At 37.2% G+C, this 14,552-nt stretch overlaps 1 pseudogene; it reads right to left on the minus strand.

The window, feature by feature from the left end:
* The window catches only part of LOC102833927, a 31,443-nt pseudogene extending 17,471 nt beyond the window's left edge, over window positions 1-13,972 (minus strand).
* Window positions 13,973-14,552: the final 580 nt, after the last annotated feature.

The raw sequence follows: 14,552 nt of genomic DNA on the forward strand, positions 1-14,552 counted from the left end.
GTTTTGGAAGAAGTGCAGCCAGAATGTTCCTTAAAGGCCAAGATGGCCAAACTTCGTCTCTCATACTTTGGACATATTTTCTGGAGGGAACAGTCGCTGAAGAAGGATATCATGTTTGGTAAGTGTAGGGTCAGAGAAAAAGAGGAAGACCCCCCAACGAGATGGATTGGCCAAGTGGCAGCATCGATGGGCTCAAGCGTGGCAACAGTAGTGAGGTTGGCCCAGGAGCAGTTTTTCGTTGTGCTGTGCATAAGGTCACTATGGGTCGGTACCAACTCGATGGCACCTAACAACAACTACAACAAAGAACAACAACAGAAAATACTTTTAAACTGAAAAGCAGTATTATCCTTTCAAGGTATCCTACAGAGTTTTTCATTATGCCATACGTAGTCTAAGGCCCCAGTTTTACAGAAATGCTCTACCGGTCAATTCTTCCATCATTTAGTAATGCCTTAGTAACTCAGACATGTTCTTTCCAATGACCTTCAAGTCTAAGAAGCACCATTTCAGGTCACCCAACAGAACATAATGTAGAGAATAAAAGAATGACTCATATCATATCCTTATGTTAACTCAACAAGTGAGAGTAATAGTCTTAAGGGCACTTATCTATATTCCAAGGATGATATGACTTATTAAATGAAACTATACAAATGATATAAAAATAGCTGCAACAGTACATCAACAGGAAACTTGCAGAAATTCAAGTCAGAGTCAGAAGAGGACGTGGAATGAGGGATATCACTGCTAACATCAGATGGATCTCAGCTGAAAGAGTATCAGGAAGATGTTTCCTTGTGCTATTTTGACTATGCAAAGGCTTTCAACTCTGTGGATCATGATAAACTGTGGATAGTATTGAGAAGAATGGGCATTCCAGAACACTTAATTGTGCTCATGAGGAACCTGTACAAAGACCAAGAGGCAGTTGTCAGAATAGAACAAGGGGATACTGAATGGTTTAAACTCAGGAAAGGTGTGTGCCAGGGTTGTACTCTTTTACCATATGTATTCAATCTGTGTGCTGAGTAAATAACCAGAGAAGCTGGATTACATGAAGAAGTACATGGCATCAGGATTGGAGGAGGAAGTCTCATTCAACAACCTGCCATATGCAGATGATGCAACCTTGCTCGCTGAAAGTTAAGAGGACTTAAAATACTGACTGATAAAAATTAAAGACCACAGCCATCAGAATGGATTACACCTCACTGTAAAGAAAAACAAAAATCCTCACAACTGGACCAATAAATAACAACACGATACATTGAGAAAACATTAACGTTGCCAAAGATTTCACTTTGCCTGGAACACAATCAGTACTCATGGAAGCTGTGGTCAAGAAATCAAATGACATAGTGCATTAGGCAAATCTGCTACACAAGACCTCTTTAAAGTGTTTAAGAGCAAAGGTGTCCATTTGAGGACTAAGATGTATCTGACCCAATCCATGATATCTTCCATTGCCACATGTGCCTGTGAAAGTTGGACAATGGATAATAAGGATGACTGTAGGAGAATTGATGCATTTGAGTTATGGCCTTGCTAAAGACTATCAAAAAATTGTACTCAAGGCCAGATTAGTACAGTACAACAAATCAAAGCTTTAAAAGTTCTATTTTGAAATGGAATCAGTTTTATTCCACTTAAATAAACTTGAAATGTCATTGTCAGCACAGATGTACTACAACTGGCGGTTAAGCACAAGGCTCCACAGAAGCCAGTCTAGCTTTGAAATTTGATTTCCCTTTTAGGAGTTTTGTGATTTGGGAAGTAATTTAAGTTCTCTGTGTCTCCATTTTATAAAAAGTAAATAACTCATCACTAGGAATCCTTTCCATTGTAGGCAGCAGAAATCTCAGATGCTATAGATTGAATTGTGTTCCCCAAAGAGTGTGTGGTAATCATATTCGTAATTGTGTACCTAAACTTATTTGAAAAGAAGACTTTTCTTTGTTGTGCTAATGAGTCCATATCAATGTAGGTTGAGTCCTAAACCTAATCACTCTGAGTTATATGGAGTGGCACAGAGACAGAGAGAAAATGATGATCAACAAGGAATCGAGAAACAAAGTTCAAGTAGACAAGAACCCTTCTTCATAGCTAACACAGAACATTTCCCTAGAATTGGTGCCCTGAATTTGGATTTCCAGCATTCTTAACTTTTCTCACATCCACCCTGTTCTTTAAATCATAAATCAAAACATATGATGTTTTTATTACAGCAGCACTGGGAAACTAAGGCACCAACCAAATCTTCTTAAACAATAAAGACATTTATCATTTCCCAATTTGGGTTGTGAGCAATTCCAAGACTGATTAATGCATCAATTTAATAATGTCCTCAGAGTTCTAAGAACTTCATATCTTATTCCCTCCAGTCCTGCCTCTCCCCATATTACAGCCACACTTAGTCCACTGGCCTTAGTCCTTTAATTGGACCACATTGGTTGTTTGATGCCAGACATGACTTGCCAATAGAAATATTCAGAGGCAGAAAAGGGAACACATTTTCTCAGTCCTACATTTAAGAGCCAGAACCTCTTCCCAGAAGTTCACACCAGTCTTACGACTCTCAAGATTGCCTGGCCTGGCTTAACCAATTATTTGGCAAGAAGAATTAAACCTCTATAACTGATTTAAACCAAGCACAATCCACATAGAACAGAAAGACTGAGGAAGAACCACTCATTTGGAGAAGAGTGAATAAAATAGGGATTCTGTAGCAAGACCCAAGTGGGGAATACAGTTGGAAAGGCAACTACTGGACTCTTGTCATATAATCTCTTGGAGCTATTTCAAGTTTTAAATGAGCAAATGTATGTAAAGCTCCTAATGCAGTGCCTAGCAACTAGCATTGTTGTTGTTACTAGCCTTGGAGTCAGCTCCAACTCATGGTGTAACAAAATGAAGGGCTGCCTGGTTCTGAGCCAATGTATGGTGAGAGATTTGTTTGAGTCCATTATTGCAGCTAGTGTGGCACTTTATCTCACTGATGATTGTCCTCATTTTTGCTAACCCTTTACCTTACCAAACATTATGTCCTTCTCATGTGGTTGATCTTTTCTTAATGATGTATCCAAAATAATCAAGACCAAGTTTTATCACCCTCGCTTCTAAGGAACATTCTGATTGTATTTCTTCTAAGTCTGATTTATTAATTCTTCTGGAAGTCCATGATATATTCAATATTCTTCATCAACACCACAATGTTAATATGTCAATTCTTCTTCAGTCTTCTTTTTTCACGAAGTGATGAAAAAGGCTATGCTTTGAGTCAGGTTCATCTTAGTCACCAAAGTGATGCCTTTGTTTTTGAAAACTTTAAAGAATTCAATTTGCAATAACTAGTATAGTACCCAGCAAGAAATGTCATATGCTTATATTAACAGAATGGTGATGACATCATTAATCCGTACTGCATTCATCATTCATTTAAATACAGACACACTTAGTACTTCCTTGGTCGCATTCCGTGTTGACAATCTGATGTAAGTTCTTGTCAACATAACATGTTCATGCAGCTGTGTACTCCTGTGGGGTACATGCACGCTAGCTTTTCTATACTATCCCAACTGAGGGTTCTAGTCTTCTGAGAGTCATCTAAGTCACCTAGGTTAAAAATCTTAAGTGGTGCTTTCTCAAATAGATCTTCCTGCCTGTGCTCACAGGCCCCTGAGAGCTCCGCCCTCTCACGTGTGGCCTGTCTTCTCTGCTGGACCATACAGTTTGCATGTTGAGGGGGCATCTCTGTGTTGCTCACTGTTACTACTCCAGCATGGTGTCTGGTTTGGCACAGCTATTCAAAACAGGCCCTGCTTTAAAAAAGCAACATTATTCTTCACATTGACCAAGTTCTATTTGTAAACTCAGGACATTTGTGAATCTAAATTATGAGCAAATGCATTTCCAAAGCACAAGCAAGTTTTTCTTTCCAATGAAAAACAGCTATGAGACTGTTACATAAGACAACTCAGTTGGGTTCTCATGGAAGGTATTGAAATATCCTTAATGGGGGAAAGTAGGCATGTTAAAAAGGATACCAAAAAAAACATTTTTTTTTAAATGAATCAAAAGACAAAGAATTTTGGTAATAAGAGTTGCTAAGTAAGGAGAAAGAACACCTCAGCAGAAGGCGTGGTTTATTGGCTACACTTTTCTCTCCGTGTGAACAATATGCTAACATTTCCAATGTGTTCTCATTTGACTTTAAAAATTGAGGAGTTATTCAAGAAAAGAATTCTTATTACCATTTTATGAGTTAGTAAATTGAATTAGGTACACATTTGTCATTTTGGTTGTTTGGGAGAAGAAACTGAGCCTAGCCAGCCAAGACCTTTCTAGGATTGTCTTCTCAGATCTAGTCTTAAATATACATTCTATGTCTATTTTGTTCAGTACTTTCTCTTTAGCATGAAATAGAGTACCTGGCACATATTAGGTGCTCCATAAATATGGGGGAAAAAAAGGTATAAAAGAAGGGAGGCAAAAAGAACTGAATAATTCTTACTCTCTGTCATGTGGCAAGGGGCTTGCCCATGCAAGAGAGGCCTTCAGTCACCCAATACTTTCTATGACTGTCTTGTAATTCTGACAAATGCACAGGTATTAGAAAGACCTCTCAGCCACATTCTACAATCTGCTTTAACAATATTGGCCATATCATAAATCCAATTTGCTGACTCCTGAGATTTCTTACTCAGCGTGAACCTACAGAACACAGTAGAACAGCTCCTTTGCATTTCTGAGACTGTAAATCTTAAACAGGAGCAGATGACCTCAACTTTCTCCCGAGGTGGCCAACCATGTAGTTAGCAGCCCAGAGTTCGACTTGGTGGCAGTGGGTTTATTTTTGTTGTTGTCTGTTGTTTTTTTTGTTCTTTGTTTTTTGTTTTTTTGTTTTTTGAGATCTCTAAATTGGCTCTGAACTCTGAAGGGGAAAAGAAGAGTTTATTGCGCTCCTCAAACCCTGACACTTCGAATTCAGTTTCCATGGAGTCTTTAATCTACCTTTATAACCTAATTCCTCTGATTTCCCTTTTAATGCCTGTGTTGTGGTCAAAAAGTGCAAGTGGCTGGTTCCTATGCACTTCCCCTCCAGATTTTCCTTCATAGTGTTCTCTTTGAGTGAAATTCCTTTCCCCCTCCACTTCAACACAACCAATCTTACTCATAATTCAATTATATGACTACAAAGGTTACTAACTTTGTATTGAGATTCTGGTGCAACACCTACCATTTCCAAGAAGCCTTCCCTAAATTAATGTAACACTCCTATGTCAAGCTCAGTACAGCCTGTAATCTTTACCTGTAATATCATCGGTATTAGTCTTCAGGCAACATTGTGCAAGAGGTGAAGTTTATTTTTGAATATCCACTCTGCATCTTCAGGAGTCATATTAGTGTCATCTTATCTAACTTTCCAGAAGCACTAATGACTTGATTGTTCCCCCTCTTTGCCAATTCTGATTCCCTTGATCTCTTCTCATTTCAAAATGCATTGTTATGGAAATCCTAATGAAATCACATCAAATTGCGCTACATCTTATTTCTTTGGGGCTCACGATAATCTGAAAGATACCATAATGGGACTTGACCTAATAGCTAATTTTCAGGTGGTGGCTGCAGTAGTTTAATCCTTGTCTCTTTGCTGCCTCATCTATTAGTGACTTAGGGGGGAATTTAAAAACCTGTTAGAACCCTGTACAGTGGGAGAAGAATTTTATGAAGGTAAAGTTGAATGAATTCCTTAAATAATCCACAAGCAATATTAGCCCTGATAATAGGGTGTATTCCATTGTTTCAATAATTGAAATCTTACATAATTGAAATTGAATTTGAAACATTTTTATTTTTGCAGAATTGATGTACGTATTCATCAAATACTTATTGTGCATCTACTAGATGATAAACACTACACAAAGTACTGAGGATACTGTGAGATCCACAAACAAGGGGCATCATCCCTGTCCTTATGTAGTGCTTCTATCCTAGTGGTCTGCATCTTAGTGAGGCATCTGGCACATAACCCAGAGTAATACAATGCAGACTTGAGTTTTACAAAGCAGCTGTTTCTGTTTGTCTCTAAACTTTCTTCTAATTCTAAAATAACTGTTTTTCTATAATTCTATAATACAAGTGCAACGTTTAATCAAGTTGCTGTATATAAATCATTGTTTAAAGGAGTAGATTTAATTTAAAACAATTTTTAACCTAACTTTGATTCTATAATGACAATTAAAGTCATACACTTTAAGTTGTGCATCGGGTAATATTTTAAGTGGTACATTGGGTAATATTAAAATTCTGACTGTGTAATATTCCAGTTGATCTCTTTGTATAAATAATTAAAGTAGACGTAAAGTATTATTGAGTTCTAAAATAATTTTGTTTTTCTGGGAGCAAATAAACAGGTGTCTGAACTAAATCACAGAAAAGGAAATTTATATTCTGTGTAAAAATCAATATGATTTCTGAAATACTGTGCAAAAATACAGATTTACGGAACATTGTTTAGGTAGAGTGTTAAGACTTACGCAGTATCACCTCTTGTTCTAGACAAGAGGGGAAAAAGACCATAATTCAAAGAGTTGCAATGCATAACTAAGGGAGTTATGCATTGGGCAAGTTTTCTTTTTTTTAAAGCAGTGGTAATTATTCTTTATTATGTGGATTTTGAATGGGTTCACAAATTTTTGTGTGTGGTGATTTTAAAAGGGGAGATGATCTTAGAAATAAGATATTACCTAATTGTTAACAGCCTTCAACATAAAAATACTTTCAAAGTTAAAAAAAATGGCTAAGTACATAGTCTTAGACATTAATACGCTTGTGGAAGAATGCAGTACAAGTATGTAGTATAATTTGAGTGACTATTCCCAAGTACCAATGCTAGGTTCTATTTAACTGAGTCACACTGCATAGGAATTTAGAACCTAACTTGTATAAGTTATCAAAACTTTTGCCACCATTGCACAACTTTGTCCTAGTCTCTAGAGAAACTTTGTGAGTCATGTTAACTTGCAGTTTGCACAAGTTCATCTCATTTTTTTATTCCAGTGACTTGATTTCTTCTAACCATTTTATATATATAAAGTCACTTCCATTTGTCAAAAAGTAATTATTTCTTGATAACTATGTACTAATGATTTTTAAAAAAGCAGTTAAAGATGAATTTATGCTTAATAACTTCTGAGTTAATATTGGGGTATAGCATGAATTCTGCCTTGAGAAACTGAATAGCATAAAATTAGCTGTAAATTCAGTCAGAATACGAAAATTATTCCTTTCTAAAGTTGTAATATTGATGTCAGTTCTTAAAGAATAGTCATAACTCATTAAGATTTATGTTTTAACCTAATAGTTTTTAAAGTGCCTGTTTGGCAATTAGATTAGTTCAGAAAAAATAAGGTTATTTACAGAAATGTCCAATAGAGAGGATTTCTCCCTTAGAACTAAATGGATGACAAAATCTTTTACCCCAAAGTTTCCAGTTCCACTGTCTTGCGTTTTCACGTTGAAAATATTTTTTCTTTTTTCTCCTTTGAGTGCCAATTTCCTACTAGTACTATTTCTTAATGTAACATGTATACTTGGAATGTATTTGAACTATTTTTGTGTAGTGTAAACTGGAACATGCACATTTTGTACATTGTGCTTTTGTTTTTTTCCTGTGGGACATATGCAGTGTGATCCAGTTTTTCTCCATCATTTGGTTGCATTGACCTAGGAATGTTAATCATATCAAATATTAAATTAAAACATGACCATTATTTTCATTAAAATCAACTTTTAAATGTTTATGGGTTATGTGTTGTGGAGTGATCTGAAATTTGTAATATTTTTGTCATGAACTGTACTGCTCCTAATTATTGTAATGTAATAAAAACTAGTTATGGTGACTATGAGAAATAAAAAAAAAAAAAGAAGCAGCCTTCCCTAATACTCTCATTTGAAGTAATTGCTTCTTCCTCTGAAACCTCCCTTGTCATAGTCACTTACCTTTATCATTCTTATAATACCTACCATATTTATTTGATTTATTTGTATCATATTTTTTCTTTTCTTGCACTCATAAGTAGCCTGCATATAATGTACATAATGTGCATAGGGAACTAATGCATAAGGAGATTTGAGGTTTGCAAAACACGTATGTAATGTATTCATTATTTATGTAAAAATTGTGTGTCTTAAACTTTCTTTCCATCATATCTTTAACAGTATCTCCAAGAAACAGTAAGAATGGAATAGTCAGCAAGAAGAGAAGTCACATTCAGTGGAATTAACAATATGAAAAAAAAATAAGAGCCATGACTAAGTAGCCATGTCTGTGTGGAGTGGAGGAGGCATCTAGGCAAAAGTGTGGTAGAAACTAAGAGTAAATCATAGGTTCGACTACAGTGTAAAATATAAAGTTAAATGGGTACGTAATTCTGACAACATTTGAAAAGTCCATAAATTTGGAATAGGGAATGGCATAAGACTCTGAGCAGACAATTCTCAGGCAAAGAATATCCTACATGCTTGTCAAATCCTATTTCTTTCATATATACCATTTGGGCTGGATCATCACGGTTGATTAGTTTCTCTATTTTTGGTTTTAACTTCTTTTCATAAAATAGGTATAAAGTTAGAAATGAGGTTAGTCTAGGTCTAAGTCTAGGCTTTTTTTGATGAAGAATGTCTATTTGTATTCCTGAAATTAGCCCAAACTAGAATATAGGTTCAGTCTAAAGAAAATTTTGCATTATATAAAATAATTTACTATTCCTTTTATGCTTCTTAACATATGCTCTTTGCTTTCTCACAAAGCCACCCAAAACCCACTACCATAGAGTTGATTTCGACACATAGCAACCCCTGTATAGGGTTTCTGGGGTTGTAAATCTTTATAGAAGCAGAAAGGCTCATCTTTCTCCCACAGAGCACTGAGTAGGTTTGAACTGCCTACCTTACGGTTAGCAGTCCAGTGCCTATCCTATAATCCTACAGTGCTACCAGGGCTCCCACTGTTGTTATAAAGTGCCATCAAGTCACTTCTGACTCATAGAGATCCAGTATAGGGTTTCCGAGGAGCAGCTGGTGAGTTTAACCGGATCACCTTTCTGTTCAAACCAACCTTGTGGTCCAGTGCTTATCTACAGTACCACACCAGGATTCCATAGCAACCCCTCAAATACATATTGTGTCCTCTAGTAGCATAGTGGTTTTGAATGGGACTGCTAACCTCAGGGTCAGCAGTTCGAAACTACCAGCTGTTCCGCGGGAGAAAGATGAGGTTTTCTGCTCCCGTAAAGATTTACAGCCACAGAAACTCTGTACAGGGTTGCTATGAGTCGGAACTGACTCCACGGCACATAACAAAAACAATTTTTTCCTAGACAATTATTGTTTCCTGATGGGCATTCTTTCCTAACTGTCCAAGTTTTATCCAATCCACAGGAAACATATAAGGAAAGACAAAACATTTACCTTTCAAAGGAGGTTTCCTTTTAAAAATAGCATTTGCTAGGACCTGGATTTCACCTTTGCCAAGGAATTTCTGTTGTGCTGCATTCACAGGGATAGTTTCTCAAAGGGAGGAGATGAGGGAGGTGGGTGAGAAGTAATCTTGCTCCAAACTTTTGAACCTCATTTGCAAAAGAATGACTAATGAAAGCTTAGCAAGTCCTCTCTAAGTAGTGACTCAAGTCTGTGCTGGGGAGAGTAAAACAATGTAGCAAAATAGCTAAAGAGTGGAGAGGTTAAAGATATAAAAGGCATGTCAGTGAAAGAACAGAGGACTGAGACTAGAAAGGGAAGCAAAATGGTAGTGGGCATAGGTATGCTTTGGTTTTTCCAATACATCTTTACCTTAGTCTTTCTAAGAGGTCCCAGCACTTGTGCCCACACAAAGAATATTTGTTGATTTGGTTTTAATTTTGTTTAAAAGAATTACATCTGGTGAATTTTCTTCATGCCTTATAAGAAAAGGGACACTTAACAGAAGTTTGAATCTTGAAATTGCTAGTGACGAATTGTGCCAAATGGAAACAACAGTCACTTCACAGGGTTGCAGTTCTTAAGCACCATGCTTTGGTTCATCCACATGTGAGGTCAACAATGAGGCTTGCCTCAAATAATGTGCTCACTACAGAGACTGCCAGCGTTTTTTAATGATTTTTGGAGAATAAATGTGATCCGATTTCTATTCCTCGAAGAATATTCCCATGACAATATCCACTTAGGCATTTCATTGCAGTAAGCTCTCAGGTTGAAAACTCTTACATCTAGCCTGACTACCAGTCATAATCAATCACTAAGTAACGTTGTATTAATTTGCTATATGGTGGTGGTGGTGTGCGGTGGAGTCGGTTCCAACTGAAGCTATAAACCTTTACAGGATCAGAAAGCCTCGTCTTTCTCCCACAGACTGACTGGTAGTTTTGAACTGCTGACCTTGAAATTAGCACAACTCAACCACTATGCTACCAGAGTTCCTTAAAGAAACTTAATATTCTATGCTTATCCCAAATTAAAGGAACCCTGGTACTGCTAAAAGGCAACACTGGACAGCTAGCTACAATGTCAGCAGTTCAAATTCACCAGTCACTCCATTACAAAAAGATGAGGCTTTCTGTTCCCATAAACATTTGGTGCTGGTGGTGGAGGTGGTGTGCCGTGGAAACTGAGGTCTAGATAAAAATGTCCATATTCCAAAATTCATTAAGTTATTCTATCAAATATTAGAGTCTTAGTATGGCACTGTAGGATAAGTACTTAACTGCAAACTTCAACATCAGTGGTTCAAACCCACCAGCCTATGGTGGTGGGTTTGAAATCCTATACAGAGTCTATATGAGTTAGACCACACTAGACAGCACTGTGAATGGGGTCGCTATGAATCGGTTTGGACTCGATGGCACCTGACAACAACAACAACAGACAGCACTTACCAACAACAATATTCATTACAGGTCTCTACACTTTAGAGTAAAACCCTGACAGAGGCTTTGGAATGGCAGCTTTCCCTTGACTGTGACCAATTCTTGGGCAGGGTCTCACTCTCACTTCCCACTGTGCAGAAGGGGAACAGAAACAGACTTATATTCTCCTTTATTAACATAAAACCTCATTGTGTTGCATGTGTCTGGTGGTGGTGACTCCAAATATACCATCTTGAGAGGAGATTTGGTGTTTTCACTGTATCTTTCAGGATAGCTGACTTCTAGGAGAACAGGAGCAGGAAACAGAAATTAAGTTGTAAATGCTACTCTGACATGCCTTAAAGCAACTTGTATTTTCAATTCTGGATTGATTGTAAAATATGATATTAATCCCAAAATATTAAGAATAATTCAGCATTTACCTTTAATCCTTTGCTGTTAACTTTGCCCAAAATCAGAAGCCTGGAAGATTTTAACATTAAAATCTTCTGAGAAATGTTGAGAAGCAAATAAGCAAACTACTATTAAATCAAAAAAACAAAACAAACCCACTGAAATGAACTCTATTTCAACTCATAGTGACTCTATATATGGTTTCAAATCGTTCAGAAGCAAACAGCCTCATCTTTCTTCTCATCTTTCTCCCAAAGAGTGAATGGTGGGTTTGAACAGTCAACCTTGTGGTTGAACGCCTAATAAAGATCTATGACTAATTATAAATATTTTACAAAATGACATATTGTAAGTACTAGGCTTTTCCTTTACTTTTTCTTTTTTAAGGCTCATTATTAGAGACATGCCTCATTGCCTAATCAAATATGATATGTTGGAACAGAATGCTTAAGATCTACTGAATTATTGTGTAAGCATAGAATGGCGGGCACTGGAGTTGGGTAAAGGCAGCAAGGTGAGAAGGAAAATAAGAACTTCAAACAGCAATCAGTTTTTCCTAAGTGCTTACTTGTAAACAAATACCACCTTTTATTTTGGTTGCTGTCTTTAAATTCTCTATTAATCGGAACCGACTCGACAGAACTTTGCAACCACAACAAAAATCTTTATATTATGAGGAGATAAACTCATACTTGAGGGGAAGAAGGGCTGAATTGTTGTTGTTGTTGTTAGGTGCAGAAGGGTCATTTCCTACTCAGAGGGATTTGAGGCACAACAGAATGAAAAACTGCCCAGTCTTGAGCCATCTTCACAGTCATTTTTAAGCTTGAATTCATTGCTGCTGCTACTATGCCAATCCATCTCATTGAGAGTTTCCCTCTTTTTTGCTGAACCGTAACTCTACCTAGCATGATGTCCTTCTCCAGGGACTGGTCCCTCCTGATTATATGCTCAAAGTATAAGAGACAAGGTCTCACCATGCTTTCTTCTAAGGAGCATTCAAGCTATCCATACATCTTACAACACAAGTTTTTATTGTTCTTCTGTCAGTCCATGGTATTTTTTATGGTCTTTGGTAACACCATAACTCAAATGCAGCAATTATTCTACTGTCTTCCTTATTCATTGTCCAGCTTTCATATGCATATGAGACAATAGCTTGGGTCAGGCACCCTTAAATCTTCAAACTGATATCTTGGCTCTTGAACACTTTAAAGAGGTTATATGTGTCAGATTTGCCTAGTGAAACACATCATTTGGTTTCCTGACTGTTATTTCCAAGAGAGTTTATAGTGGATTCAATCAAAAAATAGTCTTTGGCACTTTATTCTTTTTTCCACTTATATGGATACTGTTTATTGATCGAAAGTTGAGGGTTTTTGTTTTCTTAACATTAAGGTACAACCCAAATCAAAGGCTGTGGTCTTTTGATCTTGATCAGTAAGTACTGATCATCCTCTTCACTTTCAGCAAGCCAGTTACATCATCTGCATATAGCAGGTTGTTCACTATATTTATTCAATCTGTATGCTGAGCAAATAATCAAGAAGCTGAATTATATGAATAAAAACATGGAATCAGGATTGCAAGAAGACTCATTAACATCCTGCAATATGTAGTTGATACAACCTTGCTTACTGAAAGCAATGAAAACTTAAACTACTTACTGATGAAGATCAAAGGCTTTGGTATGGTTGCACCTCAATGTGAAGAAAACAAAACTCCTCACCACTGGACCAATAAATAATATCAAGATAAATGGAGAAAAGATTGAAGTTGTCAAAGACTTCATTTTACTTGGATACACTATCAACACTTATGGAAGCAGCAATCAGGAAGTCAAATGACGTATTTCACTAGGCAAATCTGCTACCCAAAACCTGATTAAAGTGTTCAAGAGTAAAATATGTCAGTTTGAGGACTAAGATGTGCCTGACCCAAGCCATGGTATTTTCAATAGCATCATATGTATGTGAAAGTTGGACAGCGAACAAGGAAGACCATAGAAAAATGATGCAGTTGAGTTTTGGTCTTGCCAAAGAACACTGCAAGTACTATTGACTGCCAAAACAGTAAATTAATCTGTGTTGGAAGAAGTACAGCCATAGAAGCTAAGATGGAGAGACTAAGTCTCCCATACTTTTATCAGGACATATTATCAGAAGGAACTAGTCCCTGGAGAAGGACATCATGCTTGCTAAAGAGAAAAACAGAAAGACCCCCAATAAGATGGATTGGCAAAGTGGCAGCAACAGTGAGCTAAAGTGTATCAATGATTGTGAGATTGATGCAGGATCGGGCGTTGTTTCATTCTGTTTTGCATAGGGTTGATTATGAGTTGGTACCAACTCAACCTACTCCTAGATTCATATTTCTTTCATAAGTTCCATGTTCTGAATATTAATGGATATTTATAGCTGTTTCTCTTCATTTTTAGTAATGCTCTAAAAGCAAATGATGGTCCGGAACATTATATTTTGAGTGCCCCTCCGACCTGAGGGGTTCATCTTCCAGCACCGTCTCTGACAATGTTTTGCTGCTATTCATAATGTTTCAATATGCTATAGGCTGGTGTTACCTGAAAGTGTTCCACTACTATTCATAAGGTTTTCAGTGATTAAACGTTCAAAAGTAGTCCGCCATTTCGTCATAATCTGTCTTATTCTGGAAGCTATCCACCATAGATGACCCTGCTGGGATCTAAAATGTCAGTGGCATAGCTTGCAGGAGCACAGCAGCACACAAGCCACCAAAGTACAACAAACTGAAAGATAAGTGGTAGAAACAGCTGAATGGCCAAGATGCAAATGCCAAGGCCAGCAGAGACAGTTGGTGAAAAAGGGATTACATGTCAAAGCTGAATCCATGACCAATGTGGATTCTGAGGGGTTTTCTCAGTAAATAATGTACATTCCAGAAGTCCCTAGAATGTTCTGCTGATGTTTTCATAGATTCAAACTCCTTCAGAACAGAGAACCATCCATAGCCAGTATTCACCTTGGAAGACAGTAATAGAGAATTCCAGGATGGTGTGGCACTGTGGGTTAATGCGCTGAACTGCAAAGTCGGTTTGAACCTCAAGGTTGGCAGTTCAAGCTCACCAGTCACTCCTCGGAAACCCTATTATACAGGGTCACTATGGGTCAGAACCTACTCAATGGCACTTAACAACAATAGCACTGTAGGATATGAAATGGACTGTTAACTGTAAGATCAACCGTTCAAACCCAC

Source organism: Chrysochloris asiatica, unplaced genomic scaffold (assembly GCF_000296735.1).
Source record: "Chrysochloris asiatica unplaced genomic scaffold, ChrAsi1.0 scaffold00112, whole genome shotgun sequence".
Taxonomy (NCBI): Eukaryota; Metazoa; Chordata; class Mammalia; order Afrosoricida; family Chrysochloridae; genus Chrysochloris; species Chrysochloris asiatica.